Source organism: Ricinus communis, chromosome 2 (assembly GCF_019578655.1).
Source record: "Ricinus communis isolate WT05 ecotype wild-type chromosome 2, ASM1957865v1, whole genome shotgun sequence".
In the NCBI taxonomy this organism is placed as follows: domain Eukaryota; kingdom Viridiplantae; phylum Streptophyta; class Magnoliopsida; order Malpighiales; family Euphorbiaceae; genus Ricinus; species Ricinus communis.
Window position 1 is genome coordinate 13708723 of NC_063257.1, and position 23024 is coordinate 13731746.

Genomic DNA, 23024 nt, shown 5'->3' on the forward strand with positions numbered 1-23024 from the left:
ATCTCCTTAGCTTTTTGGAGATATGTGCCACTATAAAGCTCAATGGTGTATCACCCAAAGTAATCCAAATGCGACTCTTTCCTTTCTCACTTCGAGATAAGGTCAGGTTATGGCTTTCATCTATGCCACCGGGTACATTCAATACTTGGGCCGAACTATCACAAGCTTTCTTGAATAAGTATTTTTCTGCAACTAAGACTGCTAAGCTTTAAGAGGCAATCACTAAGTTCTCCCAAAGCCATGATGAGTACTTATATGAGGCATGGGAATGATTTAAAGACTTAGTAAGGAGATGCCCCCATCATGGTCTACCCGATTGGCTAGTAGTGCAAACCTTTTACCAAGGTATATCCCCTCAAACAAGATTGAGTCTTGGTGCGATGGCCAGTGGTAGTTTGATGAACAAGACCCATCAAGAGGCTATGGATTTGATTGAAGACATGGCATTGAATAGCTTCCAGTGGGGAAGTGGTGAATCAAGAGTAGTGAAGAAGCAAATGGGAGTGCTAGAGGTGGATAGCCTAACGATTATAAATGCTAAATTGGATGCTTTAGCAAAGAGAATGGACAAGATGCAAGTCAACTCAGTTGCCTCCAATCAAGCCTCAATTGCAATGTGTGAGCTTTGTGGAGGAGTTGGACACACAATTCAACAATGTGAAGTTGGTAATCCTTTCTCTTCAAGTGGTGGGGAGAGTGTGAACTATGTGGGGAATTCCTACAATCAACAACAAGGGGGGAATCCTTACTCAAACACCTACAACTCGCGTTGAAGGAACAATCCAGACCTATCTTGGGGAGGGAACCAAAACTACAACCAACCTCATTTCAACAAGAACCAAGCCAACTACCAACAAAGGCTATCTATGCAACACCAAGCCCCAAAAAACCACCCACCCATACAAAACCAATACCATCAAATAAAAGACCATAAGCCCAATATAGAATCCTTTATGGAAGTAATGACTAAGCAAAAATAGATGATAAAGCAACTTACTCAAAAAGTTGACCAATTAGCCACCCACAATAAAATGCTAGAGACATAAATAGCCAACCAAGCTAGTCCTTCGAAATTCCAAACCCCAAGGATGAATTCCAAGCCAACCCGAATTAAATCCCAAAGGACATTGCAACGCGGTTGTATTGAGAAGTGGTAGGGAGTATGAATCATGAGTGAGTGAGGACACATCTCAAGAAGCAAGTTTGGGGGATGGGGAGACTAAAGAAAAAGTTGAAGACAAGGCTAGTGAGGTTGTGGTTGAGAAATGGAGTAAGGAGATTGAAGAGAGGGATCATGCGTTATTGAAATCCTATGCCAACGAAGGGAAGCTAAAGCTAGATGAGGTCAAGCCAAAGAATGAGTTAAAGCCATATGTTCCTGCTTTGCCATTTCCTTAAAGGCAAGAAAAGGCTAAGTTGGGGCAACAATTTGGGAAATTCCTTGAAGCATTTAAGAAGCTTCATATCAACATTCCACTCTTAGAAGCTCTCCTATAGATGCCCATCTACTCTAAGTTCTTAACAGACATTATGAACCATAGGAGGAAGCTAGAGGAGGTGGAGACTGTTGCTCTAACCAAGGAGTGTAGTGCTATAATCTAAAACAAGCTTCCACCAAAGCTTAAGGATCTCGGTAGCTTCTCAATCCCATATACTATTAGTTTTATTACTTTTGACAAGGCTCTTTGTGACTTGGGAGCTACTGTGAGTTTGATGCCCCTATCGGTGAGCCAAAAGTCGAACATGGGTGAATTGAAGGCAACCACCATCTCTCTACAATTGGCGGATAGATCGGTGACATATCCCTTGGGCATCCTTGAGAATGTCCCTATAAAAGTTGGAAATTTTTTTATCCTGGTTGATTTTGTAGTATTGGACATGGAAGAGGACAAACACATTCTAATTATTCTTGGGAGGCCACTCCTTGCTACTGCCGGAGCCATTATAGATGTGAAGCTTGGCAAGCTTACTTTCAAGATAGAAGATGAAATGGTAGAGTTCACTTTAGATGGCATTGATAAGCAACCAAGTGTGAATGAAGTGGGGGAATGCTTTAGAGTGGATATTATTGATGAGCTTGTTCCAGAGGTTTGGGAAAAAGGGGATTCCTAAAGATCCACTAGAGGAGTGTTTGCAAGTTGATGAACAGCACTTGACCAAAGGAGCTCTTTGCTTTGTGAATCACATGGAGGCCAAACTCTACCCAAGGAAGTTTGTGCCCACTTTTGAACCTTTAAGGAGGGATGCGGATCTCAAAGATAAAGATAACTGTTAAGATTCAAAGGTAACTCTAAATCACTCCCCCGACAATTGAGGTATGAGTTTCTTGACCCTAACTCTAATTTTTCTGTCACGACCCCACCCGTGGGCCCGTGACCGGCACTAGGGAATGGGTAGGCGTAAGGCCACCGAAACCCGTAGTAAGCCTGACACTCACTGACTTAAACAAATCTTATCTCAAATTAATATTAATGAAGCCACAAATTATCTTAAATGCTACATTTTACATAATTTAATCGGTCTGCCAGAAGAACTAGGCGAGACCTGAAACTCAGAAAATTTACAACTGATACATCTACTATTACTACTGCGGAGAATCTAAGATTTACCAATTTACATACCAAATCAAATACATCACCCGATGATGAAGGAGTCAGGTTACTGAATAAGAGTCGCGAGAGGACTAACAGTCACGAATATGAAAAACAGTAAAAATGAGACTGTCAGTCTCGAGAGTGAGTTAAAATCATATATCTATAACAGTTTCAAATATCTAAATGTCACCTTATTAAATTTTAAAATAATTAATAAATCACGCGAACCATACGTGTCATGTTAAAACATATGTGTCATGCCATGCTTAAACAAAATTTATTCAACATGCAACGGGACGGAGTACTTCAGTAGAACTCTAATCCCAACTCTAAAATCTCGATTATTTCAACACTTATGTTTCAACTAACCTCAACTCTATCATCTCAAACCTCTCATTCCAACAGGACTGGCGCCCAGAGAGCAAAGCTCGACTAGGGACCTTACCTCCAGTCCGGTCACTTAACTCTCAGCCTTAGCCTTTCGGCTCTCTTATCCAATAAGACTGGCGCCCAGAGAGCATAGCTCGACCAGGGACCTTACCTCCAGTCTGGTCACTTAAATTTCCAAATAAGCCGGCGCCCAGAGAGCAACTTTCGACCAGGGACCTTTACTCCGGCAACCACACTCTACTAAGCCCAGAGAGCGATGCTTGACCAGGGCAGGTCTTAATCTTTCTTTCTTAAAATTTTTACCTCTTTACCCTTTTCCTATCTCTCTCATATTATATTGGAACACTCATCCAACTCTTATGTTTTACTGCCGTCCCATCCTGAGTCATCATGCAATATTAAAATTGGTAATAAAGGAAAAACATATTTAAATAGTAATTAAAAGCATCATGCAAATGATAATAATAATAATTAAATGAAAATTGAAATTGCAAATAAATATTCACGAGTGTAGAATCAAATTTTATGCATGACACGTGCGTAAGCGATATATGACTTTAACTCACGGAATTAGGGCGACCTCCTAGCTCGCTCCGGTGCCTCGGTTGGGCGAGCCGAACAAACGGACAATCTAGTCACGGAAAATAATTTATCAAAATCTTTGAAACAATCGATCTTTAATCTTAGGTCTAGACTCCTAGGATCGTCTAAGAATCTCGACTCGGAGAATTCTACCGAAAATCCGTGAACCTCCTCTACAACATGAACATTACCTCCCGTAAAAACGGGTCCAGGACCTGCCAGAAGAACACTTCCAATATCCAACAATTAAAACAACAGGAGTCGGGTCCCCAAACTTCACTATCTCCGACTCGCCACACAAAGACAAAACACAAGGCGGCCGGACAATTATTTTTGACTCACAATAACATCAAATACTCAATATAAACCATTAGACACAATTAAACCAAGAATTCCAAAATTAACGGGCCAAAGATAATTACCGAGATGCTCGATCGCTCGGTCGACTCGCCTCCGGCCGCCGGAGTCCGATCGACGATCCGAACACACCATCGGACTCACAATGACGCTACCGATGACGATCCACCGCCCGATTTTTCGATCTGACACCCGATCATCCGGAGAAATTTGCGGACGATCTCGATCGTCGATTTGCAAATGAAGTTCGATCACCACGAAACCAGTGCCATCGCGAAGCTTGAGCTGAGGAGAGTCGGGATACGTCCTCCGATCGTCCATCCTCCGGAGCTCACGGGAAAAACCCAAAACCTTGGAACTCTCCTCCGGCCACCAAAACCGACGCCACTGCCGCCAAAAGGAAGCTCTCTCCAAGGGGAGCTGATCGCCACCAAGATCGTACGAAGGAAGGAACGGCCGCCACACGCGCGATTCCCGCCTCACGGCCGCCTCCGCGCCCGAGCTCGCCACCGACACTGCAGTCCCTCTCTCTCTCTCTCTCTCTATCTCTCTACTTTCTCTCCCCGATTCCATTTCTTTCAATATCGACATTAGGCCCCCGAACTTTTCCTTATTACAACTTGGTCCCTCAACTTTCTTAATTACTTACAATTTCATCCCGCAGAATTCCAATTTGACCCCCAAACTTCTTTTTAGCCTTTCAATTAAGCCCTTAACTATTTAATTTGGGCCAAAACCGAATTATTGAAAATACACAATTACAAAAATACCCCTGACCGACATATTTATTTATAAAAATACCAAGCTCACAAATTTCCATTAAAACCCCATAAAAATAACATTATACTTTCAATCCTTATTCCAAAATAAATTTTCAATTTAGTCCTAACACACAATTAAATTAAATAATCAAATTCCAACTTAAAATTTAATACTACTAATCAATTATAATACCAATTTTCCCAAAATTCTTTTATTAAAACATCCTTTATAATTTCTTCCAAAATTTTCCAATATATAATTTTACTTATCTAAATATGCATTTGGAAAAAAAAATTTGAATAACCAAAATATAATCATTTCTCAAATAATTTACTTGAATAATTTCTTAAAATTTCAAACTAATTGGGTATAGAAAATAACTCATTTATTTGATTAACATTAAATTTTTCATTAAATCATTTCAAATTAAACCCAATAATAATGAAGCTAAAATTAACTTAAATAAAAACTCATTATTAAATATATAAAAAAATTCCGGGTGTTACATTTTCTTTCATTGTGAACAATGAGTTGCCACTTGATGAATTGGATGTTTTGAAGCATGAACTTGCACCATTTAGAAAGTCATTAAGATACACTGTTGATGACATTAAAGCATACATCCATCATTGTGCATGCATCGCATTCCTATGGAGGATGGTTTCAGACCATCAATTGAGCCTCAAAGGAGGTTGAACCCAAACATGAGGGTGGTTGTAAGGAAGGAAGTTCTTAAGCTTCTTGATGTGGGAATCATATACTCAATTTCCAATAGTAATAGGTGAGTCCAGTTGTGTATAAAAAGGGAGGGGTAACAGTTGTAAAAAATGATAAAGGTGAGACCTTACTTACTAAGCTAGTTACCGGTTGGGGCATGTGCATAGACTACAAGAAGTTGAACCATAGCACAAGAAAAGACCATTTTCCTTTGCCATTTATTGATCAAGTTCTTGAAAGGTTGGCCAAGCATAAGTATTTTTGCTATCTAGATAGTTATTTGGGTTTTTTACCAAATTCCAATTCATCCTGAAGACCAAGAAAAGACCACATTTACTTATCCATTTGATACTTATGCATTTAGGCGCATGCCATTTGGATTGTGTAATGCACCCGCCACTTTTCAAAGACGCATGACATCCATTTTTAGTGATTATCCTAAAAATTGTGTTGAAGTGTTTATGGATGACTTTTCAGTTCATGGTTCTTCTTTTGATGAATGTTTAGCTAACATTGTAAAAGTGCTAAAAAGGTATGAAGAGACCAACTTTGTCTTGAATTGAAAAAAGTGTCATTTCATGGTCACCGAATGTGTTATCCTTGGGCATGTTATCTTGGAGAGGGGAATAGAAGTTGACAAGGACAAGGTTGAACTTATAGAGAAAATGCCTCCTCCAACAAATGTCAAAGGCATTAGGAGTTTCTTGGCACAATTTTGGTTTCTACCGACGATTTATAAAGGACTTCTCTAAAAGTTCTAAATGTTTGTGCAATTTACTTTCTAAAGATGTTGATTTCTTATTCAATGATGAATGTATGAATGCCTTTTGTAGAATTAAGGAAGCACCTATGTCTGCATCCATAGTGCAACAACTGGATTAGAGTCTTTCATTTGAGATCATAGCCGATGTAAGTGACTTTGCCATAGGAGTGGTTCTTGGGCAAAGGAAGAGAGGCAAGCCACATGTAATCTACTATGCTAGTAGGCTCCTTGATGAAGCACAAGTCAACTGCACCACAATCGAGAAGGAGTTCCTTGTGGTCTGTCCCTTAGACAAGTTTCGGTCGTACTTGGTAGGGTCTAAAGTCATTCTCTTCACCGACCATTCAGCGATCAAGTACCTAATGAACAAGAAGGATGCCAAAGCAAGACTAATCCGGTGGGTACTTTTGCTCCAAGAGTTTGAAATTGAGATTAAAGACAAGAAGGGTGTGGAGAATGTGGTGGCGGGCCACTTGTCAAGACTTGAGGGAATGGATGACTTGCTTTCTAAGGAGCCTCCGATTAATAATGGTCTTTTGGGGGAGTTCTTGCTCCTTACTCATAAGCATTCTACACCAGAGCCTTGCAATGCGGACATTGTGAATCATCTAGCTTGTGGTGTTCTTCCTACGGAGATCAATTACAACCAAAGAAAGAGGTTCTTGAGAGACGTGAAGAGTTATTATTGGGACGAGCCTTTGCTCATTAGGACTTGTCCTGATGATATAGTGAGGAGATGCATTCCCGAAGACGAGATCCATGATGTGCTACACCATTGCCACTCTTCACCATGTAGAGGCCATTTTGGGACAATTAAGACCTCTAACAAAGTGCTTCAATATGGCTTTTATTTGCCAACTCTCTTCAAGGATATTAAGGACTATATGACTTCTTGTGATGCATGTCAAAGAGTGGGTAACATTGGAAGAAGGAGTGAGATGCCTTAAAACCCCATTTTGGGCCTTTTCCTAGTTCTTATGGGAATAAGTACATCCTTATTTGTGTTGATTATGTGAGAAAGTGGGTGGAAGCAATAGCCTCTCAATAAATGATGCAAGGGTAGTGAAAAAGTTCCTTAAGAAGCACATCTTTACACATTTTGGTACCCCAAGAGCCATTATTTCGAATGGAGGCACACACTTTTGTAATAATGGGATTGCCACCCTATCTAAATGTGTGTATTTTACGCACATCAGTTGCCACTCCATACCACCCTCAAACTAGTGGCCAAGTGGGGTTAGCAACTAGAGAATTGAAGCTCATCTTGGAAAAGACCGTGGGAAAAGTAAGGAAAGATTGGGGGGATAAGCTGGATGATGCTCTTTGGGCTTATAGAACCACCTTCAAGACTTCCATTGGTACCACTTCTTTCAAACTTATCTTTGGAAAGTCTTGTCACTTGCTGGTGGAGCTTGAACACAAGGCTTATTAGGCTATCAAAAAGTTGAACTTTGACTTGAAGCAAGCCGGTAAGAAAAGGTTGCTTGATTTGAATGCCTTGGATGAACTCCGATTGAATGCCTATGAAAATGCAAGAATATAGAAAGAAAAGGCAAAGAGATGGCATGACAAGCACATCTTAAGGAGGAGCTTTGAGGTTGGTGACAATGTGTTGCTTTTCAATTCAAGAGTCAAGCTCTTCACAGTAAAGTTGAAGTCAAGGTGGTCTGGGCCCTTCAAAGTCACCAATGTCTTTCCACGTGGAGCTATTGAACTTGAGAACAACAACGGGGAAAGATTCAAGGTCAATTGACAAAGTGTCAAGCGCTATACCATAGACACTTACATCCCAAATAAGAGGTCCATGCCTTTGGAGGAGACAAGCAACTAAAAAGGAACAAAGGGTCAAGCTAAGTGACCTTAAACAAGCACTCTTGGGAGCTACCCAAGTTTTAAGTATCCTTTATAAATATCATTTTTAATAGTTTGTAGTTTATTTGCTTTTCTTTAATTTCTTTAATTTGTTTGCTTTTTGGTGAATCTAACACTTGTTAATGATACATACTTAGCAATTACTCATGTTTTATGTCATTTTCCAACTCTTTTGAAAGTAGAAGTAGAATCTATTATAATTCTTCTTATATTTTTATGCATTGCTACTTTGAGCATATTGTGCACCTTTGGTTCATACTTAGAACAAATTGTCTTTTCAACCAAATTCCATCCCACCCGACCCACCTGACCATTAAGCAATTCATTGAATTAATATGTCATGTTGCACACTTATCCTCGTGACTTCAATTGTTTGTTGTGTGAACTCTTGGCTTCATATGTCACGATTGAGTTACACTATTGCATTTGGAATATATATGACATTCATAGGTCTCAATAGTACTTATTTTCATGATTTCATGCTTTTGTGGGATATTTGGTTTATGAATTCGTACATAAAAAATAAAGAAAACCAACCCACACGGATCAATTTGAGAATCGTTTAAGCCAATGAGGACATTGTCTCCTTCAAGTTTGGGGGGGGGGGGGTGTAAGCTAGCTTATTGCTAGCTTGGTTATTTTTATTCTTGCTACCTTTCCCCTCCAAGTTTAAGAAAATGTGCGTGATTCAATCATCTACAATGTTAGTTTCCCATTTCCTTCCTTTAATTTACTTTAAATCATATGTTTTCATGCTTTTATGTTTATTGCTTGTGTTTCTCTCAAATTGTGATTAATTTTTCAAACTTTTCTCTCATTTTGCTTATTTGTATACATTTGCACCATTATCTCGTTTGTGAATAATTGTATACATGTTTGGTTAAATGGGTCAATCAATTTTTAAGATTTGAATGCATATTTTAATCCTTTAATCAATGATGTTTGCATTAATGTTTGAACCTTGGGTGTTAAATTGCAATTGAGGAAAGTTTAAGTCTACGCTAAAACTTTAACTCATTGTACTTTGAAGCTAAAGACTATCGGTCTGAGAAATAAGTAGTTTTTGAGAATGGGTAAGTGATTGAGGATTGTTATCCCAATCCTAAATCTCTTACCAAATTATCTTTGTAGTTGCCTCCCTTCCTATGCATGTGGATAAACTCCTACTTCAGAATAATTATTTGCTAACAAGTACTAAGTACTCTTGCATTGCATACTTCATACTGCATCTACTCCAAGGGGTGAGTTTTTACTCATCTAAGAGTACACAAATGTGACCTTGAATTGCCTTAGTGGAAAGCCGGGGGTTGGCATCACAAATGTGAACACTCACGCGTATGAAGCTAAGTTTTCAATGATAGGTAAACATTGCATTTTATTTTTTGAATAAGGCAAAAATTTTCCATTGCAAGAAAAGTAAAATCAAAGAAAAAGAAAAAATATATAGCAAAAGAAAAGAAAACAAGAAAAAAATTTGCCTCAATTGCATTCATGAAATAAGTTGGCATTATTCAAACCTAAAGTGATGTGGAGATCCATTCTAGGCATGGGGAGCCAAATGCAAATGGAAGTATTAGATTTAGAGTTAGAGCTAGCAATTCTCTCTTGTTTACCCATTGATAAAACCACTTAGGATTGATGCTTGCTTATTAGATTTTGTCTTTAAGGTGCAAGTGTTAAAAAAATTTAGCATAGCCTTTGATGAGTACAAATTGTGGTTTGGAATTTGAGCATGATTCCTCTTGTGAGGCATTGAATATTTGATTAAATTTGTGCATTATTTTCTTAAACCTATGATTGATTCTCTTTTACCTTGTTTAGGGATTAAGTGTAGCTACGTTCTTGAACCATTGAAACCCTTACATACCTAGTTTTGTGCTTAATTATTTGCTTGAGGACAAGCAAAACTCTAAGTTTGGGGGAGTTTGATATGTGTGAAACACACATATCTATTAGGGCTTAGAGACATAAGGTTTAGGAGAATTTGGCCTAGGTTTAGGCATAAATCATGCATTTTCCCTACATTTGCACCATATAAGTGTCAATCCTATTTGTTTATGTTCATTGTGGTTTCATAGGTGATTTACACTTATTTTGGTATGACTTTGATGTAGGTATGAGTTCTTGGAAGTTTGGAAGTCAAGGCAAATTTTGAAGATTAGAGCTTCAAAAGGGTATCTTTCGGTTTCATCGATCGGTCGACTTTGGAGGATTGGAGCAGGCAATGTGGAAGTAGTTTTAGGATGAAAAGCTCCAAACTTACGGCATTTGGAATCTACTTCAATTTTGCAACTGGAATTAGGCCATTTGGTGCTAAGATGAGGGAGATACAAGCCTCATGCCAAGGAGCACCCCGAAAGCTGTCTTAAATGTAGCATTAAATTGTCAAGGGCAATTTGGGCAAGAAAACGATGGAATCAGAAAAATCGTAAAACATAGAAATTAAATTAGACATCTTGAAATTTATTCTAGACTCAAGAATTTGCCAAGTTGGAGTTCGAACGTCCAAGATATGCCCCTTGAAAATTAGGTCATCTGTGGAATGAAAAAGAACCAACCCGGTTTGGCCTGCATTATTTTTGGAGCACGCTCCAGACCTTGCTTGGTTCGATTTTGGGCGATTATGGTTCGTTTTTGGAGTGGTTTGGTTCTATTTTACTAGGGTTTTTAGGGTTTTTTGTGGGACAAAATATAAAGACTCCCTCATTTTTTAGGAGCAGCAGTCATTCATCTAAGAAAAAAGAGAAAAAAAAATATATTAAGCGACTACACGAGGGCTAGCAGCGATTTGAGAGAAAAATAGAGAGGTTTTGACGAAAAAGATCTTAGCTTTAGTCTTGGTTTTCTTAAATTTCTCTTTGATTTATTTGGTTTTGAGTTGTAATTGCTACATTTACTTGATATCAATCAAAGTCTATATATTTTCTTCTTCAAATCTTCTACTCCTAAGCTATCTTCAAGGAATTAAATGGTTATTTTTCTTCTATTTTTATTTTATTTTCCTTATTTATGCTTATTAATAATGTTTAGTGAGTAGTTTTTTAATCCTAGAATGCATAAAGCCTATTTCCATCAATGAAGCAATGATTTGAGTTGTTTGTGTTGTATGTCATTTTCTCTATCTTAGGGTTCTTCTTTGGTGTTTTAATTATGCATTTATTTTGAATGGTCAGCTCTATAAATGCTATTTTAGAGAATGATTGTATTGAAAAATATTTATTGTTCTTAGACATACAAATGAAGATATTTATTGGCTTGATTGTGAGAGCTTTTAGGTTGATTAATAGGATTTGATGGGAGTGTTTGCTTAATCGAGTAGTTTAATGTTGATGTGCGATGAGAATAAACATTAGCATTATTGCTTAGGGTTCTAAGTCTAAAGATAGATTAGGGCTACAAAATCCAGATTCACCCATAGTAAAGAATTGGTATTTAACATTACTTATGATTATTGCTTGGCTTTATTGATGGTATAGGTGGATTGACACTCTAGGATCTTTGTTTATTGATTTTTTTTAATTAATCCTAGTTATTTTCGTTGTTTTACTTATATTTGCTTTTAAATTTCCATGTTGCTTTAGTTAGTTAATTGCTTTGAGATTTGATTGGTTATTGCTTAAATTAAGATTAGTGCATTGTGTTAGGATTAATTATTGATTACTTTGATATTGCTTTAGTTATTTAGATAGTTTATAATTTATGCTTTAAACCTCATTTTTGATTGCTCAAATAATAAATTAAATCCTAGATTAATACTTGAAACCATTAACTCCCCGTGGAACGATATCTTTTTACTACTTGAGACAATTGTGTACTTGCGAGCTGACCACTAGGACACCTCAACAAAATGGAGTTATTGAAAGGAAGAATAGAATATTGGTAGAGATGGCTCGAACCATGATTCAATCAGTACAATCTTTCTAAGTGCTTTTAGGCTGAAGCCATCAATACCGCTTGTTATATTGCAAACTGTGTTTATATTAGACCTATTTTGAATAAAGCTCCTTATGAGCTTTGGAACGGTAGAAAACCTAAGATCTCATATCTAAGGGTATTTAGTTGTAAATGCTACATATTAAATAGCAAGGATAACCTTGAGAAATTTGACTATAAAACCGATGAAAGAATACTTTTAGGGTATGACATCCCAACCAAGACAAGCCGCTATCGAACAATAGTGTAAATAGTCAATAGCTCTTTCAGTCCTGCAATTTTAGTAGGCAGTAGGCTAATAGGCATATCTCATTCAATGACGGCATACAAAAAGCAGAGCAACTTGACTATGAGCAAGTCCAACTCACGAGACACTTCGTGCCTTCCTTCATCTCTCTTTCATATGCCATAACTAATAAATCCTATAGAGGTTATAATAAGAGAACTCAAGTTGTTGAAGAGTCCATGCATGTTGCATTTTTACTAGATCTGAGAAAGGTAGTTGTTATTGATGATGGTGTAGATATCTTTGACTCTCCCTCAACTCAATAACAAATTGTCATATCCAATAAGGATCAAAAAAGAGAAATAAGCCTGGAGCCACATAAGGTGGAAGTAGGGGATTTGCCTTCTAGTCAACCTCTTCAAATTCAAACCGACCTTGATACAGATTGGCAACTCAAGAAGGATCACCGCAAAGATCAAATTATTTGTGAACCATCAAAAGGGATAACTACTAGATCATCTCTTAGAAATATCATTAATCTAGCCTTTCTCTCTAAAATTGAGCCTAAATCTATTGATGAGACTTTAAATGATAATAATTGGATACTTGCTATTTGAGAGAAATAAGGTTTAACAATTAGTTCCTAAGCCTAAAGACTATCCTATTATTGGTACCAAATGGGTATTTAGAAATAAGTTTGATGAAGATTGTACCATTACTAAGAATAAGGTTAGGCTAGTAATTAAAGGCTATAATCAAGAAGAAGGGATAGACTATAATGAAACCCTTGCCCCCATTATAAGGCTAGAGGCCATTAGATTATTACTTGCATAAGCATCTCACATGAAATTTAAGTTGTTTCAAATGGATGTTAAAAGTGCTTTTCTAAATGGTTATATTGAGGAGGAAGTGTTTGTTGAGCAACCTCCCGGATTTGAAAATCATGAATCTCCAAATTATTTTTCCAAATTACAAAAAGCTTTATATGGCTTAAAATAAGCTCTTAGAACTCTTTATGAGAGATTGAGTTCATTCCTTTTATCAAATGGGTTTTTAGAAGGAAAAGTCAGTATAGACATGTTAATTGTGCAAATATATGTTGATGACATTATATTTGGTGCTACTAATGAATGCCTGTGTGATGATTTTTCTAAGTGTATGCAAAGTGAGTTTGAGAGGAGCATGATGGGGGAGCTTAAGTACTTTCTTGAACTTTAAATAAAGCAATGTGATGAAGGAATCTTTATCAATCAAGTGAAGTACACTAAAGAGTTGCTTAAGAAGTTTGGCATGGAAGGAGAAAAGCCAAGCAAGACTTCCATGAGCATAATGATCAAACTTGACAAGGACAAAGGTGGTAAATCAATTCGTGAGAAGAAAATACTGAGGTATAATTGGTAGTCTTCTTTATCTTATCGCTAGTAGAACGGATATCATGTTTGCCGTGTGTTTATATGCTTGTTTTCAATCTTGTCCCAAAGAATATCATTTGCATGTGATGAAAAGAATTTTAAAATATCTTGTTGGCACATTGCATTTAGGTCTTTGATACCCTAAGGGTAATGCATTTGATTTCATTAGTTATTCAGATGCGGATTATGCCAGTTGCATTTTAAATAGGAAAAGTATCTCTAGTACTTGCCAATTCCTAGGAAATTGTCTTGTTTCTTAGTTTAGCAAGAAACAAAATTCAGTTGCCTTGTCAATAGCTGAAGTCGAATATGTTGCTGCCGATTGTTGTTGCACGCAAGTGCTTTGGATCAAGCAACAACTTGTAGACTTTGGAGTCTCCCTTAATCATATTTCCATCAAATGTAACGATATTATTACCATTAACATCTCTAAGAATCATATTATATTAAAATTTGTTATACAACACATCAACTTACAAATATCTTTACCAAGCCCATTAATGAAGAGCATATGAATTCATTAAAAGGAAAATTGGCATATGATTGATGGAAATCTATCGAGAATTAAATTTGCTCCCTTTTTTCTTGATTTATTTGCGTGGATGTGAATCTTCAATCTTCATTATTTCTAAATGTTGAGCACTCTTATGTGGTGTATTTTTAGTATAAATTAATTCCCAAGAAGCCTTATTTATGCTCAAATTTGTTTGAAATATGTTTTGAAACCTTTAAGATTTTTTCTGTTTTTAACTGGTTCACAGCTGGGAACAGTTCTTCGCCCCTGTAAAATCCAGCTTCATAGCTGTGAATTTTCTTTCACGGCCATGAATCAAGTTTTATTTTTAAAATTCAATTGTTGAAAAAAGCAGTCATGGGGAAGCATCCCACCCGTGAAATTCAGTCTTCATGACCGTGATGATTTCTTCACGGGCGTGAATGAGGCTGTCATGGTCGTGAATATTTCTTTATGGGAATGACCGCTGCATTTTTTATAAAAGTAAAAACAAACAGCTCTTTTTCAAAACTACAAAACATCATTTATTTCTTCACAAACTAGCTGTTCCAACCATATTCCACCCTTAATTAGTGTTTTCTTCAAAATCTCTTTTAATTTTAACACTTCTTCTCACTTCAAACTTTCAAAATCTCTCATTTTCTCTCTTTAATTTCAAACTCAAATCCCTTTTTCTCTTTCCTTTTTCATTTCCAAATCCCTAAATCTCAACCTCTCATCCCTTCCATGGCAAATCGTGTTAAGATATGGTCCACAAGAAAGAGAAATCCTCTGATGGTAGTGATTATTTGGCATTCATCCTCAATAAAGAACACAAGAAAATATAGGCTTACTTGAAGTCTAGGAATGTCACTCCCCCTGGACGATTTTGTTGGGATACTTTAGTAAAACTAGGCTTGAAATAAAAGATGGTAGAGACCCTCACTAGGAATGGGTCGATCCCCTTTATGAATATTAGAGAGGAAACCTATAGGAAACTCACCTTAGAATTTCTTTCTTCTCTTTAACTCAAACCTAATAGGGATATGACCTTCCAGTTAGAAGGTGAAGAGAAAACTCTAACAGCTTCTTAATTTGTGACCATTTTTTGTTACCTTTTGAGGAAGCATTCCATGATAATGAAATTATTGAGTTTACGCCGAGTCTTGCTTGGTAATCCCTCACTGCGAGTGGAAATTGGGGTGTCAAAACTGCAAAAGTCTCTTCTCTTATTGACTCTACCCATAAGTACATCCATAGTTTATGTCATTTTCCATTTGTAGTAAAGGTGAGAGTAATGGTTCGATTAGAAAAATTGAATTATTTTTTCCTTAATGTATAGAGAATAACAAGAAAGTGGCCTATAGTTGATGGTTTGTGGACCAATTCTATTCTATTACCAAAAAGAAGGTAGGCGACATTGTGATAGGAAGCTTGGTGACTAGAATTGCTATTTTTCTTGAGTGTTTTCATCTAGAGGAGAATGCCTTCCCTCCTCTCAAACTAAGTGAAAATGTATCCATTAATATTTCTAGTTTGTTTAAGATAGAGGTCATTAAAGAAGTGTCTCCAAATGAATTTAGGTTTCTTAATGCCAATGGAGAGCCTATTTAGAAAGAGAGGGATTCGAAGGACCTTAGGCAAGGTTATGAAGACTCCTCTAGGAAACGTCCTCACAACTATGGAATCCATGACTCTTCTTCCTCTTCTTCCGACTCTTGGGTGCAACGAATTATTTCTCATTTTGATACTAAGCTTGATGCAAAATTTGACGAATTTGATAAACATTTTGAGTGCTTTGAAGGGAAATACGACACTCTTTAAGCCGATGTCAAATTTATCAAAGATCAATTTCTTAAACCCTCTTAGCTTTTAACTTATTTCTATTTTTATTTTTCTTATAAAATTTCAAACATTTTATGTTTGTAGTATTAGTGCTTTTACGAACATTTTTTTGTATCCTCCTATTTGACCTTGTTTCTTTTTATTGATGCCAAAGGGGGAGAAGTAGTGGATATCTCTTTTATTAACTTTATCTTTTGTTTATTCCTTTGCTAATCAATGAATTATCTATTTTATTAATTATGAATGACTGACTCTTATTACGATTTATATTGTGGTTTCTATGAATTCTATAATTGATTCTTTTTTACAAAATTATAGGTATAAACTCCTTTTGAAAAGGGGAGCATTTTCTTTTTAAAATGATTGTTTATCACCATTAAAAAAGGGGAGAATATTGAACCTTGAGGGTTATTAATCCTATTTTGAGGTCACAAATAATTAAGATTAACTAATTTTGTATTTGAGTGTTTATATGCAAGAAAAGAAAATTGGTTCTTCTAAAACATGACACGTTCATGTCCATGAACTTTTTTATTCACGTCCATGAAACATTAGTTTTCCAGCCTTGAAGAAAAGTTTCCAACCATTAAGAATTCTCAGCTCAAACCATAAAAAGGGCAGTAGCATTCGCGGCATCCTTTCCAGCCGTGAAAATGAGAATTCACGACCATGAAAAAATGATCATGCTTGTGAAGAATGCTTTCTTCCTAAAGTTTGAAAAAACCATAGAAGAATTCATGGCTAACATCTCAACTGTGAAGATGGAAATTCAGGGCTGTGAATAAATCTTTCTAGCCGTGAAGAAAGATTCATGCTCATGAAAGATGCCAACAATCCAAATCTTCAAAAATCACAATAGAGTTCATGGCCAAAGTTCCCAGCCATGAAAATAGACTTCCTAACCTTGAAGAATTGTTCACGTCCATGATGGGTTCTAGCTTTTTAAATATGTTTTTCGCGTTGATGCTTCAGGGCCATGAAGGATTCTGCCGCTGTGAAACTGTATTTATGAAGGTTGTTGAAATGACTATTTTTGTATTTAATGATAATGCAACATCTCTATTTCACCTAGAAGTATTTAAGAATTTACTTCTAATTGTTCTAGGTCAAGAAAGAGTATTTATATTGAGCCTCCATTGTGTATTTACTCTAAACAATCTCAAATCTTGATCTTTCTCATCTTATATTAAAGATTCAAGTGTGCGTTTTTTATCTTTGGATAGTTGAGTATTTAATTCTTGCATTCAAAGCTCAAAAAGGACAGACTGAGTGTTTGGGTAAGGGATTAAAAGCTTTTGTAACTACGATTGAAAATCTTAAAGTGGGTTAGAGTGTAAGCTTAGGAAAACACTTGGATTAGAGTGTGAACCTTTGGAAAAACACTTGGATTAGCCTTGTAAAAGGACACAAATACAGTTAGAATTGTAACTCTATTTGTTAGTGAAAATCTCAAGAGAGAGGAGTGGATGCAGGTAAGTGTTGGCTGAATCACTATAAATTCTTGGTATTATAAATTGTGCTTGATTTTCCATTTTTATTTATCTTATTGTTTATTTTTTATTTCAACCAATTTACCATCTTTTTCTTGCTATTATTATTATTATTATTATTATTATTATTATTATTATTATTATTATTATTATTATTATTATTATTATTATTATTATTACACCTTAATAAAATTAATTCATAAATTGTATATAATTAAATTCAATATTCTCATATTAAAAATAAAATTACTATACTGATCTTACCTATCGGATATATATATAATAAGTCAAATAATTTTTAATCAATATTGAATTTTATTTTGTACAAGAGTATTATGTTTGTTTGGAATATGACTCCTACTTTATGTATAATTAATAATTACTTAGATAATAATAATTTATTATATATATATATATATATATATATATATATATATTGATTGGAATATGACTCCTACTTTATGTATAATTAATAATTACTTAGATAATAATAATTTATTATATATATATATATATATATATATGTAATAAGAATTCTACTTTATAGCTAATACTGAAAAATCTTAATAGAGTTGGATTTTTAAAATTAGATAAGTACTTAATAAATTATTAATATTACTTATTAATTAGTATAATTAATAATTAATATATCTATGAACTAAATTTTTTATGTGTTAATTTTATGCATGTGTTGTACACATCAATTATTATATTTTAAATTTACGAATAAGTTCTTAAAATTTAAAATTTGAAATAGAAGTAATATTTTTATTGTTGTTGATATTTTAAAATTTAATATTTTTAGATATTACTTTTTTTTATTATATACTTATACTTGATAAATTACTTTTAATTATTATTATATAAAAATTCATTTTTTAATTGAATTTCTCATACATCTGCTTTTCACATAACATATATCTTAATTTTATTATTTTAGTTAAATTTATGGGAAAATAATCCCAGATATCTTGATCTTTGATCATTTTCGCGAATCTACCATCATCTTTAAAATTTATCAATTTGGTCCACCATCTTTGCATATTGTATCATATCTATTCACAATCGTTTTGGCATGTGCCACTCATGACATGGCATGCACACACGTAGCTTATTTGTTTGACTATATAGCTTACAACTTAAAGAAGCTCAAAACTCATTGTTTTATGCTTAAATAAATGGAAGGGAAAATCATCTCAATTACTAAGACCTTTCACCAGTTTTTTTCAAATATATCATCATCTTATAATTTTATATTTTTAGTCCATCATCTTTGCATTCTGTATCAAATCTATCCAAGTTGTTTCAGGTGTGTGCTATGACGACATTGCATGCAGATGTGTCTTTTTATTTCCAACATACATCAGTTTGTTCAAAAAAAAAAAGGTGGTCGGATCCTCTAGGACTACAATGCCAAAGACTAGTAAGAACTTTGGTGATTCAAGATGGACAGCATGTTCTGCCAAAGCCTTCCTAGAAGTTTAAGAAGTTGCTATAATATTGCATGGTGCATATGTGTACTACAAACAATATTGAAGCATTTATTTTTTATTTAGGTTCATTGCGTAGACAATATTGACTCGAATAACTTTTTGTAGTATTTTATCTGACATTAATGTTATTTTTATCTGAATTTATTTAATATCATCATAGGTACACGCCTGAAACAACTTGGATATATTTGATATAGAACGCAAAGATGATTGACCAAAAAGATAAAATTATAAGGTGAGGATATATATGAAAAATGGTGAAAGGTCATGGTAGTTGGGATGGTTTTTTTTTCCCTTTATTTAAGCATAAAATAATGAGGTTTAAGCTTTTTTAAGTTGTAAGCCATGTAGTCAAATAAATAAATCATGTGTGCATGCTATGTTATGAATGGCACACGCCAGAACGATTGTGGGTAGATATGATACAATATGCAAAGATAGTGGATCAAATTGATAAATTTTAAAGGTGAGTAGATTTGCGAAAATGATCAAAAATCGAATATCTGAGATTGTTTTACCAAAATTTATTTTAAATAATTTTTATACTTTTATTATAATTAATTAAACTAAACGATTTCTTTTTTTTCATTCTATTTGAACTATATAATAAAAAAATATCTATAAATTACTTTTTCTTATATCTTAGTTGGATTATATATTCATTCTTTTCTTATTTCAATTAAATTGTATACATACTAAATAATTACTTTAATTATAAATTTTTAATATCATGTTTCTGTATAAACTTTATTCCCATACTATTATTATCTACTATTTTCTTATAATAAATTATATTAACTTAATAAAAGGCCAAATCGATTAATTTTAATAACACTAATCACATTACTTTTAATAAATTTATTTGTTATTTTCTTTTTGCACTAATGATATATCAAAAATATATTCAGACATCTCAATTATGTTAATACTTTACATCATAAATCTAGTGTTATTTTTATTACTAAAAAACCATAGTAAAAATAAACCAATACAAAAATAATAGAAAAGTGTGCATGTAGATTGCAACTTGATAAGTAACATTTGTTTTAGATGTGACAGAAATTTATATATTCTCAATGTTACAAAAAATAGATGTAATAAACAAATTAATAGTGCGGATTATCATCCTATTGTAATAACCATCATTATCTAACTAAAGTCTAAGTATGTGCTGCAAATTATTTTGTATGAAACTATTAATATTTAATAGAAAAATATTTGTTAATATTAATATTAACAAATATTAATGATTGTGTTCTTTATCAAATTATCACAGTATTACTAAACTAATAACCTGCTCCATGTTATAACTAATTAATAAAATATTTTAATAATAAATATTAAAATATTAATTAGCATTAATATTGTGGTATTTATATTTATTAACCAACTAAGTGATGTTATTTAAAGAATAAAACCTATATTACCATAATATAAGCTAACAACTTCTTTTAACTAGTTAATAAAAAAATTTAATATTTGTTGGTATTAATATTATGATATTTTTATTTAGTAACTACCTAAATGACGTCATTTAAAGAACAAAACCGACATAAATGATTTTTTTCTTTTCTTAATGCAATTATTGTTATTTTTTATTTTTCAATATTTTAACATCCTATTTCTATATAAGAACTATATTATCCATTGTTTTTCTTATTAATTATATTAAATTAATAAAAGATTAAGTCAATAAATTTTAACAATAATAATTATAGGACTCTTTCAGTAATTTTTTTGTCTCCTTCACACTTTTATATATTTTATGATATCAATATTATTATAAATTAATGAGTACTTAACACATAATAAATCAGACAATATATTAGATAAATAAATACTGACTATCCTACTATGTGTTAAATACTCATTGGTTTTGGTGTCCAAGAAGAATATACATAAAAAATAGACAAATCTGTTAGGCTAATTAATGAAAAGGAAATAAATTAATGTTTGTATCATATATATATATATATGTATATATATATATATATATATATATATATATATATATATATATATATATATTATCTATTCATTCACATGGATTATATATAATATTAATAATTTAATTCATTATTTTATAAACTAAAAATATATATTTTAAAATTTAATATCATAAACAATTAAGTTTTATTACAAACTTATACTAACTATATCTTTATTATATAAACTAAGTATAAAAATACAAGGAAATTTACTTTTCATTTGTTTTATAGAATTTTATTTATTGAAAGTATTAATAGAATTGGAATTTTAATATTGAATTTATATTAAAATAAAATATCAATTATTAATTTAATTAAATTAATAAGTAACTAAAGTAATCTAACTAACTAAAAAAATTAGTATTATATATATAGAAATAGACTAGAAAGAAAATTGGAGATTGATTATGCGCACGTATTTATTTTTATTTTCCACCACGAAAAGGATTCTCCTCGTTCTAAGGAGGAAATATCCTCATTAGGACAGAAATATCAATTCGAATCTTCCTAAAAAGAGGAAGACCTATTAAAGGAGTTGAGCAAATTGAACTCTCTTTACATTTCAATAATAATTTTATTTACTTGCCCAAAATTCACAAATAAATTGAATCAAACAAAATTTTTAGCTTTCAATTACTTTACTTTCTCCTTCTCTCCATTATCTTAACTCTCTTTTTAACCATTCTCTGTTTCTCGCCACTGCCTTGGTCATTGAGATTAATCCTACCATACTGAATCATTGAAAGAGAAATTAATTTTTTTTGAATTAAATTTAGAAGCATATTTACTTTATTTTAACCAAATTTATTTCTTTTTATAGAAATTATGAAACTTCATTTATTAAAGATTTATTATCTAAGGAAAAAAATTGCTCCACATGGATGCTATTACATCGTATGAATAAGAACTAGACTTTATTGAACATAGTAATAAAAGGATTAAAAAAAACGATGGTTGAAGAAGAAATCCCTATAGAATCTGGTGACCTTGTGAATATGGAACGTCCATCTCTAGTTGAGATTGAGGCAAGGACTAAAGTGAGGAAACAGATTTATTTTGAAGATACGATAGGCAAGGAAACACCTATGCTCATGGATGATGTGGATGATTGTGTCTCAGAGGACAAAGATGATTTATTGGATGAGCAGGGAGATTAAGACTCCCCAAAGACTTGTATGACTAAGAGGGAAAAGTTTTAGCCTCAGGGACAAACCTTAGTTATAAAGGTTTTGGGTCGTAGGGTTGGCTACTGCTATTTAGATCGCAGGATGAGAGATTTTTGGCTCCTAAGTCTTTTATGGACGTCGGAGCCATTGAGAATTATTATTTATAGCTAGAACCTTTTACTGTTGAGGACTTCTGATATGCCCTTTATGGTAGTCCATGGATGGTGCCAGGCCATTGTCTAACAGTTCATAACTGATGTCCAAATTTTAATCCTGAGCAAGATGTGATGGAATAGATTCATTAGGTTCTTCATTCATTTGCTTTGCATGACGCATGGAATCCAGTCTCTTAATTTTGTGGAAGTTTGGACTGAATTGGCCGCTTTTACCAAATTGGTAGATATAATGAGCTAAAAAGTTAAAACCTGTCTAAATTGGCCTTTGACTTCAAGTTGAGAGGGCAAATTGACCTTTAAAACTTTTTTGGATAATATGACTAGTAGACAAGTCAAGGATAGGTTTAAGGACTACTATATTCCCTTCAGCTTGAGAAAGGGTATATGGAAAGATTTGAGAGGCTGGTAAATGAGATCTATCAGTAGGTAATACATTCATCTGAGCAAAGATACGCCATTTATTGTGGGTTCAGAGGAGTAAAAAACAACAACTATATTTCTAGTTTAGGTCCAAAGTATGTATCCTTAATTTAGTTTTAGAGGTGTAGTTTTTTAGAGGTGACGAACATGGTCAAGCAGATGGAGATGACACTTCGAGACCATGGGTTTAGGATTAAAGAGGTAAGAAGGAGAAGAGTAGGATAGAATGCAAGGCCAATACTCAACTTACATCCCCTTTCTTTAGTTCATGAGCTTATTTTGGAGACTATGGCTAGCAGTTCAGACCAAAGCAAACATAAAGGACTAGGAAAAAAGAGGAGGCAT

General features: G+C 33.7%; 1 non-coding gene across 1 annotated transcript; it reads right to left on the bottom strand.

The window, feature by feature from the left end:
- Positions 1–203: 203 nt before the first annotated feature.
- LOC112534747 lies at positions 204–310 on the bottom strand. Its single transcript, XR_003079009.2, has one exon. It is a non-coding gene; the product is annotated as a small nucleolar RNA R71 (small nucleolar RNA).
- Positions 311–23024: the final 22714 nt, after the last annotated feature.